A 13423-nucleotide genomic window follows, 5' to 3' on the forward strand; every position below is an offset into this window, starting at 1 on the left:
GCATGGAATGTTTTTCCATTTTTTGTGTGTGTCCTCTTCAATTTCTTTCATCAGTGTTCTATAGTTTTCAGAGTACAGATCTTTTACCTCTTTGGTTCAGTTTATTCTTAGCTTATGGTTTTTGGTGCAATTGTAAATGGAATCATTCCCTTGATTTCTCTTCCTGCTGCTTCATTTTTGGTGTATAGAAATGCAACAGATTTCTGTATGCTGATTTTATTTTTTAAGGTTTTATTTATTTATTTTTCAGAGAGAGAGAGAGCGAACACAAGCAGGGGGAGCAGCAGGCAGACAGAGAAGCAGGCTCCCCGCTGAGCAAGGAGCCCGATGTGGGACTTGATCCCAGTACCCTGGGATCATGACCTGAGCCAAAGGCACATGCTTAACCAACTGAGTCACCCAGGCATCTCTGTATGTTGATTTTATATCCTACAACTTTGCTGAATTCACGTATCAGTTCCAGTAATTTTTTGGTCGAGTCTTTCAAGTTTTCTACACAGAGTATCACTTATCTGCAAATAGTGAAAGTTTGACTTCTTCCTTGCTGATTTAGATGCCTTTTATTTCTTTTTGTTGTCTGATTGCTGAGGGTAAGACTTCCAGTTCTATGTTAAATAACAACAGTGAGAGTGGACATCCCTGTCTTGTTCCTGACTGTAGAGGAAAAGTTCTCAGTTTTTCCCAGTTGAGGATGATATTTGCTGTGGGTCTTTCATATATGGCCTTTGTGATGTTGAGGTTTGTTCCCTCTATCCCTACTTCATTGAGGGTTTTCCCCAAGAATGGATGCTGTATTTTGTCACAGGTTTTTCCTGCATCTATTGAGAAGATCATATGGTTCTATTTAAAAAAAAAAAAAAAAACTGATGTGGTGTATAGCATTAATTGATTTGCAAATATTGAACTACACCTGCAGCCCAGGAATAAATCCCACTTGATTGTGGTGAATAATTTGTTTAATGTACTGTTGGACCCAATTTACTAGTATCTTGTTGAGAAGTTTTGCATTCATGTTCATCAGGGATATTGGACTGTAATCCTCTTTTTTAGTGGGGTCTTTGGTTTTGGAATCAAGGTAATGCTGGCCTCATAGAATGAGTTTGGAAGTTTTCCTTCCATTTCTATTTTTTTGGAGCAGTTTGAGAAGCATAGGCATTAACTCTTCTTTAAATATCTGGTAGAATTCGCCTGTGAAGCCATTTGGCCCTGGACTTTTGTTTATTGGGAGAGTTTTGATTACTGATTCAATTTATTTGTTGGTTATGGGTCTGTTCAAATTTTCTATTTCTTCTAAGTTTCTAGAAATTTATCCATTTCTTCCAGATCGCCCGGTTTGTTGGCATATAATTTTTCATAATATTCTCTTATAATTGTTTGTATTTCTGTGGTCTTGGTTGTGGTCTCTCTTCTTTCATTTGTTATTTTACTAACTTGGGTCTTTTCTCTTTTGATAAGTCTGTGACCCTGCATGTGATCTATTCTGGAAGTATACTGCAATACAGGCCTACCTCAAGAATAATAATAAAAAAAAAGTCTCAAATACACAACCTAAGCTTACACTTAAAAGGAGCTAGAAAAGGAATAACAAATAAAGCCTAAAGCTAGCAGAAGAAGGGCAATAATAAAGATTAGAGAAGAAATAAATGACATAGAAACTAAACTAAACATACACACACAACACACACACACACACGCACACACACTAGAACAGATCAACAAAACTAAGAGCTGGTACTATGAAAGAATTAATAAAATTCTAATTCTTCCTGTTTCAGTTTTGGTAGCTTTTATGTTGCTAGGAAATGTATCTATTAAGTCATCTGGTCCAGTGTGTCATTCAAAGCCATTGTTTCCTTATTGATTTTGTGCTTAGATGATCTCTCCATTGCTGCAAGTGGGGTGTTAAAATTTCCTACTACTACTGTATTATTATCAATGATTTTCTTTGTGTTTGTTGTTAATTGATTTCTATATTTGGCTTCTCCCAAGTTGGAGGCAAAAAGATTTACAATTGTTAGATCTTGTTGGATAGACCCCTTAATTATGATACTGTGCCCTTTTTCATCTCTTGTTACAGTCTTTGGTTTAAAATCTAGTTTGTCTGATAGAAGTATGGCTACTCTGGCATTCTTTTGATGTCCATTAGCATGATAGATGGTTCTCCATCCCCTCACTTTCAATCTGGGGGTGTCTTTAAGTCTAAAATGAGTCTCTTGTAAGCAGCATATTGATGGGTCTTGTTTTTTTTTTTTTTTAATCCATTCTAATACCCTATGTCTTTTGATTGGAGCACATAGTTCATTTACATTCAGAGTAATTACTGATAAGAATTTAGTGCCATTGTATTACCTAAAGTCACTGGTTCTGGAGATTTTCTCTGCTCCTTTCTAGCCTTTTTTGCTTTTGGTCTCTCTTTCCCACTCAAAGAGTCCCCTTCAATATTTCTTGCAGGGCTGGTTTAGTGGTCACAAATTCCTTTATTTCGTCTGTTTGGGAAGCTCTTTATTTCTCCTTCTATTCTGAATGACAGCCTTGCTGGATAAGTATTCTTGGCTGCATATTTTTCCCCTTCATCATGTTGAATATATCATGCCACTCTTTACTGACCTACCAGGTTTCTGTGGATAAATCTGTTGTGAACCTGATTTGTCTTCCCTTGTAATTTAGGGATTTTCTTTCCTTTGCTGCTTTCGGGATTCTTTATCTCTATATTTTAAGCATTTTACTACCATATGTCATGGTGTTGGCCAACTTTTGTTGAATTGGATGGGAGTTGTCTGTGCCTCCTGGATTTAGATGTCTGTTTCCTTCCTCAGAATAGGGAATTTTTCAGCTATAATTTGCTCAAATAAACATTCTGTTCCTTTCCCCCTTTCTTCTTCTTCTGAGACTCCTGTGGTATTAATATTATTATGCTTTATGGAGTGGCTGAGTTCCCTAAGTCTACATTCGTGATCCAATACTTTTATTTCCCTCTTCTTTTCAATTTCATTATTTTCCATAATTTTATCTTCTATATCAGTGATTCATTCTTCTGCTTCTTCCATCCTTGTTGTCATTACATCCATCCAGTTGGTTTTGGATCTCAGTTATAGCATTTTTTTATTTCAGCCTGACTAATTTTTAGTTCTTTTATCTCTGTAGTAAAGGATTATCTAGTGTCTTCTATGCTTTTCTCAAGCCCAGCTAGTATCCTTATGATTGTTGTTTCAAATTTTGGTTCAGGCATATTACTTATAACTGTTTTGATTAGACCCTATCCATGACCTCTTCATGTTCTTTCTTCTGGTGTGAGTTCTTCAGTCTTGGAATTTTGTCTAGGTCACTGTTTTTTGGGGTGTGTGTTAGGATAGCCTGTTATATTTCCTGCTTCTGAGAGTAATGGCAATATTAAGAAGAGGTCCTATACTGAACAGGGCCTGGCACTTCAGGAAGTGTTTTAGAGTGCTGCTGTGTTTTGGTTGCTCTTTTTCCCTCAGGTCAGTCCTCTGCAGTTTCTCCTTGCCTGCAGTGGGGAATGTTTGGACCTTGTCCAGTGCATGGCATTTTAACTAGGTGTGCTTTGGTCTGCTTGTTAAAATAAGCCTGATCCTATTTCCCATAGAGCTGAACCTTTACAGCACTCTCTGATCAGTAGACTTGGCGCATGCAAGGGATTTATACTTATCTTCTGGGGGAGGGGCCTGCTGTGCTGTTTCTCAGGCTGACTTGGCCTAGTAAAGATGCACCTGTAAGGCACAGTGAGGTGGTGCTTGATATAAGTGACTCTGGCCTCCACTGAGGGCCCTGTGCTGCTCATTGAAGTCTGCCTGTGTTGATGGGTGGGTGGAGGAAAATAGTATTGCCTGGCTCTCTCCTCCCTGGAGAGGGGAATTCACACCCACCACTGTTTAGGAAGCCCTCACAGAAGAGCTAACAATCTCCCCTCTTGTGTCTGAGACTTCCATCAATACCATGCTCTCACCCTGTCTGTGTCCGAGCTGTCTGCCTGCCTGGCAGCACAATACTCTGTTTCAAAAACTCAAAATTCTAGAGACTCTGCATGGCAGGGACTCCTGCTGATTCTCTGGGGGAGGGTTTTACCATGCTGCAGCTGGTACTTGTTTGTCTCAGAAAATCAGTCACACAACCATGCAGGAGCTCACTTTATGTTAAAGCACAGCCAAAAGCTAGCTTCCAGGTTAGCTGCCTTCAGCAGGTGCCTCTGCTGCTATGCTAATTAACAGAGCTGCTCAATGGTGCCCCCCATCTCTTTTGTCCCTTGAGAGGCAATGCCACCCCTCCCAAATGCACTCCAAAAAGGGAGAACTTTTTCTCGCTGTGACCCAGGAGATCCTTAGAGCATGGTATATGGTCCTGCAACTCTGCCTTCTTCCCCACAGGAGCACTGCTAGGCCAGTCAGGCACCACCCCAGCAATGGCGTGGATTTCTAAAATTTCAGACATTGAGCTCCACTGATTGTAAAAACTTGCAATAATCAGACCCTCTCCTTTTCCCAGTCAATGGTTTTCAGGTAGAGCTTTTCTTGTTCAATCCCCTGAATGCTGTTTTCTCTTTCTCTCTCTCTTTCTTTCTCTCTCCTCTCTCCGTGATCAGGGGTCCCTCCCCTCCACAGCACCCGCAATTCTTTTCTCCCCCAAATCAACTCTCCACAGCTCCTACCTTCCATGATGTGGCCATTTTTTCCCTCTAGATTTTGAGTTTGTTCTCTCTATCCTCAGATTGATTTCTTTTGTGTTAGAATAATTTGATATTTATCAGGCTGCGCTGGAGAGACAAGGCAAGCATAGGGTCCCCTTACTACTCTGCCATCTCTCTCTGTCCTTTTTTTCTTTTTTTTTTTTTTTTTGATGTGTCTGGTTATAGGTTTATCAATTCTGTTGATCTTTTCAAAGAACTAGCTCCTGGTATCATTAATCTGTTCTATTATTATTATTTTTTTTAGTTTCTATTATTCCTTATTTCTGCTCTAATCTTTATTATTTCCTTCCTTCTTCTGGTTTGGGTTTTGTTTGTTCTTCTTTTTCTAGATCCTTTAGGTGTAAGTTCAGATTGTTTATTTGAAAATTTTCTTGCTTCTTTATGTAGGCTTGTATTACTATAAACTTCCCTCTTAGAACCACTTTTGCTGCATCCCAAAAGATTTTGGACCACTGTGTTTTCGTTTTCATTTGTTTCCATGTACTTTTTTATTTCTTTTCTTTCCTGGTCGACCCATGCTGATGGGTGTTTGTTTAGTAGCATGTTATTTAGCCTCCATGTCTTGGTGCTCTTTCCAGATTTTTTTTTTTTATGGTTTATTTCTAGTTTCATATTGTTGCTGTCAGAAAAGACGCATGGTATGACTTTGATCTTCTTGAATTTGTTGAGAATTGTTTTGTGACTTAATATGTGATCTCTTCTAAAGCATTTAACAAAGTGCAGCATTCTTTCTTGATTAAAACTCTTCACACTTTAGGGATAGAGGGAACATACCTCAATATCATAAAAGCCATCTACAAAAAGGCCACAGTGAATATCATTCCCCATGGGGAAAAACTGAGAGCTTTTCCCCTAAATTCAGGAACATGACAGGGATGTCTACTCTCACCACTGTTGTTCAACATATAAATAGAAGTCCTAGTCTCAGCAATCAGACAACAAAAAGAAATAAATCAGAATCAGCAAAGAAGTAGTCCAACTCTCACTCTTTGCAGATGACATGGGGTGGGGCATGGGGTAACTGGGTGATGAACATTAAGGAAGGCACATCATGTAATGAGCACTGGGTATTATATAAGATTGATGAATCACTGAACTGTACCTCTGAAACTAATAATACACTATATGTTAATTCATTGAATTTAAATACAAAATAATTTTTAAAATATGTGATCTCTTCTGGAGAATGTTCCATGTGCACTAGAATAAATGTGTATTCTGTTTTTTTAGGATGGAATGTTCTGAATATATCTGTTAAATCCAACTGGCCCAAAGTGTCATTCAAAACCACTGTTTTCTTGTTGATTTTCTGTTTGGATGATCTGTCCATTGATGTAAGTGGGGTGTTAAAGCCCCTACTATTATTGTAATACTATATATTAGCTCCTTTATGTTAGTTATTAACTGTTTTATGTATTTGTGTTCTTCCATGTTGGGTGCATTAATATTTACAGTTACATATTCTTGTTGGATTGTCCCCTTTATTATCATATAGTGTACTTCTTTTCTCTTGTTAGTCTTTGTTTTAAAGTTTAGTTTGTCTGATATAAGTATTGCTACTCCAGTTTTATTTTCACAACCATTTACATGATAAATATATCCCCACCCCCTCACTTTCAAACTGCACGTGTCTTTAGGTCTGAAATGAGTCTTTTGTAGGCAGCATATACATGGGTCTTGTTTTGTTTTGTTTTTTAATCTGCTCTGTCACTCTGTCTTTAGATTGGAGTGTGTAGTCCATTTACATTCAAAGTAATTATTGCTAGATGTGTATTTATTGCCATTTTTTTTTACTTGTTTTGTGGTTGTTTTTGTAGTATTTTTCTGATACTTTCTTCTCTTGCTCTCTCTCATGGCTTGTTGGCTTTCTTTAGTGATATCCTTGGGTTCTTTTCTATTTATTCTTTGCATATCTATTACTGGTTTTTGATTTGTTGTTACCATTCAGTTTGTATATAATTTTTGCCATATAGCAGTCTATATTAAGTTGATAGTTGTGTAAGTTTGAACCCATTCTGTACTCTTGTCCCCCCCCAAATATTTTAGGTAAATGGTGTCATATTCTGCATCCTTTCATTTTGTGAATCCCTTGACTGCTTTGTACAAATATATTTATTTTTACTGCTTTTATGATTTTTATTTTTCATACTTTTATTTATGGTCTTTCCTTTCCATTAATAGAGTCCCCTTTAAACCCTCTTACACTGTTGGTGGGAATGCAAGCTGGTGCAGCCACTCTGGAAAACATGGAGGTTCCTCAAAACATTGAAAATAGAGCTACTATATGACCCAGCAATTGCACTACTGGGTATTTACCTCAAAGATACAAATGTAGTGATCTGAAGGGGTACATACACCCCAATGTTTATAGCAGCAATGTCCACAATAGCTAAACTATGGAAAGAGCCAAGATGTCCATCGACAGATGAATGAATAAAGAAGATGTGGTATATATATACAATGGAATATTTTGCAGCCATCAAAGGAATCAAATCTTGCCATTTGCAACAACGTGGATGGAACTGGAGGGTATTATGCCGAGTGAAATAAGTCAATCAGAGAAAGATATGTATCATATGATCTCACTGATATGAGGAATTCTTAATCTCAGGAAACAAACTGAGGGTTGTTGGAGTGGTGGGGGGTGGGAGCATGGGGTGGCTGGGTGATAGACATTGGGGAGGGTATGTGCTATGGTAAGCATGGCGAATTGTGTAAGACTGTTGAATCACAGACCTGTACCTCTGAAACAAATAATACATTATATGTTAAAAAAAAAAAAGAAGATAACACCCAGTGGGTGTTATACAAAAACAATGGATCGTGGATCACTACATCAAAAACTAATGATGTATTGTATGGTGACTAACATAATAAAATTTTTAAAAAAAGAAGATAGTAGGAAGGGAAAAATGAAGGGGGGAATTGGAGGGGGAGACGAACTGTGAGAGACTATGGACTCTGAGAAACAAACTGAGGGTTCTAGAAGGGAAGGGGGTGGGGGCATGGGTTAGCCTGGTGATGGGTATTAAAGAGGGCATGTATGGAATGGTGCATTGGGTGTTATACGCGAACAATGAATCATGGAACACTACATCAAAAACTAATGATGTAATGGATGGGGATTAACATAACATAATAAAATTTAAAAAAGAAATAGCAAAGGAAAAAAAAATAGAGTTCCCTTTAATATTTCTTGTAGGGCTGGTTTAGTGGTCATGAATTTGTATAGGTTTTGTATTTCTGAGAAACTATCTCTTCTTCTGTTCTGAATGATAGCCTTGCTGGATAGAGTATTGTTGACCGCATTTTTTTTTCCTTTCAGCACTTTGAATATATCATGCTACTCTCTTCTGGCCTGCAAAGTTTCTGCTGAAAAATCTACTGAAAAACTGCCTTGTGAGGTTTTTCTTGTATGTAAATTTTTTCTTTAAAAAAATTTTTATCACTACTTTTTGTCATTTTAATTACTATGTGTCAGTGTGGACCTCCTTGGGATGATTTGGGGGGAGGATCTCTTTACCTTCTGGATCTGGATATCTGTTTCCTTCCCCAGATTAGGAAAGTTTTCAGTTATTATTTTTTAAAATAAATGTTCTGCACCCTTTTCTCTCTCTTCTTCTGGGATCCCTATAATGTGAATGTTATTATGCTTGATGAAGTCACTAGTTCCCTAAGTCTATTCTCATTTTGCATATTTTTTCCTCCCATTTGTTCAGTCTGATTACTTTCCATTACTTTTTCTTCGTTAATTTATTCCTCTGCTTCCTCTATCCTGCTATTTATTCCATCATGTGTATTTTAATTTCATTCTTCAACTCTGATTTTTAAAATCTCTTATTTAAGGGTCTCACTGATGTCCTCCACCCATTTATCCAGTCCAGTGAGAATCTATATGATCATTAAATTCTTTCAGGCATATTACTTATATCCATTTTGCTTAAGTGTCTTGCTGTGGTTTTGTCCTATTCTTTCATTTGGGACATGTTCCTCTATCTTCTCATTTTGTCTAAGTACTCTGTGCCTATTTCTGTATGTTAGGAAAGTCAGTTCTTGAGAGCAATACCCTTGTGAAGAAGTCCTGCACTTTCTTTGCCTTTTTTGGGCCATATTTGTTCCCTGGACAGGTGGGGCATGTTTTAATAAGATGTGCACTGGTCTGCTTGCAAAATAATACCTGCTGCTGCTACAGGAACTGAGGTCCCTCAAAGCATGCAGATCAGTAGATGAGGTGTTGGTGGGGTTTGCACTGGTCTTCTGAGGAAGGGGGCCCACAACATGGCGACTGAGGCAAGGGTGACTGAAAAGGGCAGATCTACAGAACCTGGGGGTAGGGGTGGGGCTTTATGTAAGCCAGTTAGGTAGGGAATGTCAGCACCATGATCATGGCTGTGTGTTTTTGCTGGGAGGCAGGGGAGGGAATTTCCACACTGTATCTCAGCTGGCTATTTGTCATGCTGTCTCTTTAAAGGAGGGACTTCTCTTCCTAATGCCAACTTTCTGGGCTTTCCCAGAGCTGAACCAGCCAATTTTTAAAATTCCAAGCTTTAAGTCCCTCTGGTTGTAAGAACTCATGATATTTGACCCCTTTTGCTTTCAAAGCCAAATATTATAGGGATTCATCTTTTCTGTGCAGGCTCCCTAGTGTGATAATGTTTTTTGCCCTTCTCTGTGCCACCAGCTCCCTCATCACTGCGGATAACCACAGTCCATTTCACTCCCAAGCTACATCTTCCTGCCTCCTTCGATGTGACCTCTTCTCTACCTTTAGTTGTGGAGTTTGTTCTGCCAGTCTTCTGATTATTTTCTGGGTTATTTTCGCTGATGTGATTGTTATCTAGTTATATCAGTGGGACAAGGTGAGCTTGAGATCCTCCTACTCTGCCATTTTTCCCAGCTTCTCATTATTTTCATTTCTTTAATCAGTAGGGCATTAGGATATATTTTCATATGTTTGGTTATAAGTCAAGGTTCTCTTTGTAGATGATATATTATACATATTTTTTAGTCAGAATTATTACTATATCAGATATAGTAGTCATATACCTATGGTATAAATTATAAACATATTCTCCCAATTTTTCCTTTTGATTGATTTTTCCCAGAAAGAAGCTCTTTTTAAGCTTTCCCAGTTTTTTCTCATTAGGAATATTATTTGGCTCATTATGAAACAATTGATCCCTGCACTGAAGTGCATTTACTTCTCCCTGGCCATTTAAATCATAAATAAGGATGTAGCTAGGGTATTTCTTTCTTCAACAACATTATTGAGGCACAACTGACATACAAATTCCTACACATATTTAATGTGTACAAGTTGATGAGTTTGGATAAATGGAAACACCTGTAGTGTTTCTTTTTATTAGATTCATTTTTCTGTACCTTCTTTTACCTCCTAGTTTATGATTGGAATATTAGTTTTATTTGCCATGTTTTTGTCATTCATCCATGTTGTAGCATGTATCAGCATTTCACGTATCTTTTGCTGCTGAATAGTATTCCATTCATAGATATGCCACTTCATTTATCCATTTGCTGGTTAATGGATATTTGGACTGCTTCAAGTATGAAAGTATAATCAATTCCTCTACTCTAAGTATTCCACTACTATAAGTGGACATAATTATTCATTTTTCTTGGATAGATACCTGGGAGTGGCACTGTTGCATCATACAGTAAATTTATATTTATTTTTTATCTTTTTGATATTGTTATTTTAAAACATAAAAATAATTTTATAAAAAGAGTGTCCAGTTGTTTTACTTTAGATTTTTGAAAAGTTTCTAACAAAGTTAAGGTTTTTCACATTTGTTAACTTGTTATAATTTCTCTTTGATCAATTGTCTATTAATATCCTTTGCCTAATGCAGACTTCTTTCTTTTAATTGTCAGTCTTTATTAGCTCTTTATACTGATTATTTTTATATTGTTTTTCTCAGTTTGTTATTTTCCTTTTAAATTTGTTACTATTTCTGATGTGTCAGAAGTTAAAGATTTTTAAGAAATGGCAGTCTTTCCACAATCCATTGTTTTCGTATACCAAAAACTAATGATGTATTGTATGGTGACTAACATAACATAATAAAATTAAAAAAAAAAAAGGCAGTCTTTGCCTTTGTGGATTTTTTCATTTCTTTCAATCTTGGAAATTTTTTGTCTCTCTAGATATTTAATACATATTCACTGTTATTTAATTCTAGACTTTTATCATTTAAATAGTTAAATTTAACTCTTAAATTCACTTGGTATGAGTTTGGTGAAATGTCATGAGCAAAAGGTTATAAACAAAGATCCCCCCTCCTCAAAATAATCAATTGCTCAGAATCATTTGTTGAATAGTTATGTATTTTAATATTTGGAAAAATATTTTCTTATTTATTTATTTTGAGAGAGAGAGAGAGAGAAGCAGAGGGAGAGGAAGAGAGAGAATCTTAAGCAGGTTCCACATCCAGCCCAGAGCTTGATGTGGAGTTTGATTTCATGACCCTGAGATCATGATAGCCGAAATCAAGAGTCAGCTGCTTAACAGACAGAGCCACCCAGGTGCCCCAATATTTTCCCATTTAAAAACTCACTACAAGGCTACATAAATCAAGATTGTTGGTACTGGCTTAAGTATAGATATAAAGATCAATGGAATAGAATTGAGAATCCAGAAGTAAATCTTTACATTTATGGTTACTTGATATGAGAAAAGAGTGCCAAGACAATTCAATGAGGGAAATTATTCTTCTCTTCAAATGGTGCCGGGACAAGTGTAAAAGAATGTATGTAAAAGAATGAAGTTGAAACCCTGCTTCACATCATATACAAAAATGAACTCAAAATGATGAAAGTGTTAAGTGTAAGAGAGAAAACTATAAAACTCTTAGAAGAAAACATAAGATCTTTTTTTCAATACTTCTGTGCACTGCTTTCCAGAGCAGTTTTCCTAAAGTAATGATCCCAATATCTGGACACTCTGAGGCAGCCTCCTTCCTGTTAACAGAAGTACAAACTCCTTGCCTGGTAATTTTTTGGTGTCTTGGACCCTTTCTCTATATGTAAAATATAGCAAAAATGAATGTTAAATTTTTCCTAAGCATTTCCAGAGCAGTGTGGTGCTGTGATACAACTCACTGAGCTGATGAAAGGAGTGGAGGCAACAAAGGAGAAAAGCCTGAGTGATCTCTGGAAGGATGCAGGGATGAAACAAATGAAAGTATAGAGCTAGTACTAACACATGAGGAGAGTGCTCTGGTTAAGTATGTGACTCCACAGCAGCCCCACCCAGGTTCATGGCTCCATAAAGCAGGAGGAGGATGCAGAGTGTGAGAGATCCTGACTACCTTAGCTGAGTCTGGGCCAGAAGAAAAGGTACAGAAAAAAGGAATGGAATCAGAAGGAAAAAAAATTCATTTCAGAGATAAAATAGCTCTCCTCTTTGGTTGTAGTTGTTCCTCTAACAATACAAACTTTCTGCTTTCAGGTTCTGCAGCACTCCAAACCTCAAGCACTAAATAAGGATAGGAAAAAGGCATTGTGTTCCTCCACTCAAGCATAGGTTGGCAACAAACCGTCTTGTGGTCAAGAAGCCCAAATTATCTGGAAGTGGAATACATAGTAATGGAAACCAATCCTCAACTGTCCTTGACGCTAGTTCAGAACCTCCTCAAAACCATCAGCATGTGGGTGGCAACAGTGGTCAGGAGGATGTGTCAGACTTAACTCTGGGATTTAGAAACTCTCCTATTACACAAATGAATCCCAAATCTGGAACACTGAGCACTGTATCCTGGCTCAGTGGAACTGCCAACACCACCAAGAATCTGGTAGTGACTACAGAGATGTGCTGCTACTGTTTTGACATCCTCTGTTGTCACCTCTATGGCTTCCCACAGCCACAACTTCCTAGATTTATCAATGACCCCTATCTACTCTTTGGGATGTGGAAGACAGGGCAGGACAAGTAGTTCTGTGGTTGCATTGGGACCTCCTCAGCTATGAATCTTTATTCAGGACTCAGGAAATATATGTTAACTAGTGCATTTAGGACAGCTGATCTCCACCCCCCTAACTTGAAAGGAGCTGCCTAAACTTTTCTATCTTGTCTCCTTCCTTACTAACTTTAAAGATACCAATGATTACCTGAAGTGGGAAATAAAAGTTGATGGGATTCAAACTGAACTCATCAATGAAAAAAGCATCAAATTTACAGCTACGTATTTACCCAAGATTGCTAAGAAACAAGACTGGGATCAAAAACAGACAAGAGACTCCTTGCCCAGGAAAGGTAGTTTTAAGGCTCCAATTAACAGTGAATTCAGAAAAGCAATCAAACTTACCAGTTACCAAAGTGAGAAGGTGACAATCAGTTACGCAGAGTATATTGTTTCTCAATAGCACTGTTTTCAGAATGGCACTCTTCATACCCCACCCCTGTACAATCATTACTGTTGACATATGAGCTGCATGGCCAGTTCCATCCCCTTGTGGCCACCAATGGCTATGACATCATTAAGAAGACCGGGTGTTTCAGTCCTTTATAGGACTTTAGAACAAAAATTTTACAAGGTGAGTCTTTACCTTGCTTAATATGCTAGAAAGCTTGACGCCATCAGGGCAAAATTCCAAATAGTTCATCTTATTCTAGGTCATTCAAACTTGCATGTGGCATATTTTCCATTCTCATTGTTGCTGATTCTAAATAGCTGTCAGCAAGTTTCCCCTCCCTCTTGCCTA

At 37.6% G+C, this 13423-nt stretch overlaps 1 pseudogene; it reads left to right on the forward strand.

Moving 5' to 3' along the window:
• The first annotated feature begins 10160 nt into the window (after positions 1-10160).
• Positions 10161-13141, forward strand: LOC123843850 (AMMECR1-like protein; annotated as a pseudogene).
• Positions 13142-13423: the final 282 nt, after the last annotated feature.

Source organism: Mirounga angustirostris, unplaced genomic scaffold, assembly GCF_029215605.1.
Source record: "Mirounga angustirostris isolate CCGP_5_RB_7025 unplaced genomic scaffold, mMirAng1.0.hap1 SCAF_11, whole genome shotgun sequence".
Taxonomy (NCBI): Eukaryota; Metazoa; Chordata; class Mammalia; order Carnivora; family Phocidae; genus Mirounga; species Mirounga angustirostris.